This window comes from Nothoprocta perdicaria, unplaced genomic scaffold (genome assembly GCF_003342845.1).
Source record: "Nothoprocta perdicaria isolate Ctin4 unplaced genomic scaffold, notPer1 scaffold_10, whole genome shotgun sequence".
Lineage (NCBI taxonomy): Eukaryota > Metazoa > Chordata > Aves > Tinamiformes > Tinamidae > Nothoprocta > Nothoprocta perdicaria.
In genome coordinates this window covers 3,319,493-3,321,513 of record NW_020454094.1, presented here as the reverse complement: position 1 = coordinate 3,321,513, position 2,021 = coordinate 3,319,493, and the positions used below count along the sequence as shown (strand labels likewise).

General features: G+C 61.6%; 1 protein-coding gene across 2 annotated transcripts in view; it reads left to right on the top strand.

The window, feature by feature from the left end:
* The first annotated feature begins 567 nt into the window (after positions 1–567).
* SETBP1 (SET binding protein 1) overlaps positions 568–2,021 on the top strand; it is a 235,594-nt gene continuing 234,140 nt past the window's right edge. For both annotated transcript variants that reach the window (XM_026040029.1, XM_026040021.1), the window contains exon 1: positions 568–623. The gene's annotated coding sequence lies outside the window, so the exon portion shown is untranslated. The remainder of the gene's footprint in view (positions 624–2,021) is intronic.

Genomic DNA, 2,021 nt, shown 5'->3' with positions numbered 1-2,021 from the left:
CTCCCCTTCCCCTTTCCGTTTTATTTTGGCTCCTGCTAAAATTAGCCGGGACTGCTCTGGGTGTTGCGCGTTAATTTGATTTACTCCGGGATTCCGGCTTCCAAGACGCCATTTTCCCCCCTTTTCTCGCTCTCTCCCTCGCTCTATTTCTCGCTCCATCATTTATCTCGCTATCTTCCCCCCCACACACACCTCCACACTCCCCCCGCTCGCAACCCTCTCTCTCTTTGCGCGGCCCGTCCATCTCCCTCTCCCCGGGTGCCTTCCTCCCTGCTCCCTCCTCCTCCTCCTCTCTGCGCGCCCGCCCTCCTCCTCCTTCTCCTCCTCCTCCTCCTCCTCCCGCGGGCGCTGCGTGCGCGGCGCGGCGCGGCCGAGGCTCCCCCCGATGTGACAGATGAGCCGCGCCATGGGTTTGCCGCAACGCGAGCACCAGCACCTCGGGGGGCTCTGGCGAGGGCTCGGAACCGGCGTCTGAAACGGAGTGGGGGGGGGGGACCAGAGGCAAAGGGAAGGGGGCCGCGAGAGCCCAGGCGAGGAGGAGGAGGAAGAAAGAAGAAGGAGCCGAGGAGGAAGCTGCCTCAGAAGCCCCCGCCGCCGCCGTTTGGATCTCCCCAAAGAGATGGGTTAGTAAAAAAAAATATATATATATATATATACAGGAAAACAACACAAAAAAAATACAGAGACATCCAGGAAAGGTCTGTCTGGGTGATGTATGCGGGAGGGTCGTAACCCCCCCTTTTATCCGTGCCCCCCTTTTTCTTTCCTCCCCCCCCGCATGTAAAAGTTAATGTCGTCTCCTTTTTTTTCTTTCTTTCTTTTCTTTTTTTTTTTTTTTTCGTGTTGTGACTTTGCAATGGCGCGGAAAGGGCTTTATTTTATTTATTTTTGTTGGGGAGGGGGGGGATTGCTCCGCCGTGCAATGCCTGCGATGCCCCCCTCCCGCGGACCCCTTCCCTCCCGGAGCTTTGTGGCCGCCCGTGGTGCGGGGAGGGGGTGTGTGCCGGGGGGGGGGGGGTGTTTAAACCGTACTGCCGGAAAGGGGGTGCATTTTTTTTCAGGAGTTTGCATAATATTCCCCCCTCCTTTGCGAGTGTGTATCTGTTTTCCCCGACGGGGGTAGGTGGCAGAGCTGGGTGTAAAGGGAAAGGGGGGAAATCCCACCCCTCACCCCCCCACACCCGTAAATTGCAGGTCAAGTGGAGCTAGAGAGCAACACCGTAACCTTAGGGGGGGGGGCCCGTGCCCGGGGGGGTGCGGCGCTTCCCCGGGGGCGCCGCCGCGGCCCCGCGCGTATTTTTTGACATTGAAAAGGACACGCAGTCCCGAAAAGCGGCGCTTTGCACCGGCGAATAAGTGTCTCCGTGCAAAGGGGCGGACGGGGAGCTGCAATTAGCAACGCGGGACCCCCCCCCTCCGCCTCCTCCCGCCTTTACTGGACCTCCCCCCGCCACCCTCGGCTCCCCCTGCTCGTGGCGGGCGCAGAGCGCGTTAATCATGAGGATTAATAAGGCCGTGATTAGCCGGGATCGCCCCTCGCTTCCCCCCGCCGGAAATCAAGCCAGGTAGAAGTGGAGTTGAGCGCTGGGCGGGTTGCACACGCGTGTGAGTGAGTGTCGGAGGGGAGGGACACGCGAGGTGGGACGGGGCGGGGGGGGAGCAGCGCAGCCCGTGGCCGAGGGCGGCTATTGTCACCTCCAGCCCTGGCCAGGGGCCCGTGGGCCCCCTCTTTCCCCCCCGCCGCCGTGCACACGCGTGCAACACGCACACGCGCGCACACCCCCTGCTCGGTACCTCGGGGCTGCGGGTGCGCGGGCACGTGTGTGTGTGTGTGCACGCCTGGAGGTATGTATAGGCGCATGCATATATGTGTGTGTGTATATATATACGTGTGTGCGCGCGCGGGGCGCTCCGCRTGTGCGCGCCCGCGGGTGCCTCTCTGCGTCTCCCAGGGCAGTCGAGAGAAGGATTTCCGATTCGTTTCCGCTTCACATCAGCAGCGCTGATAATCTCCGCGCGGC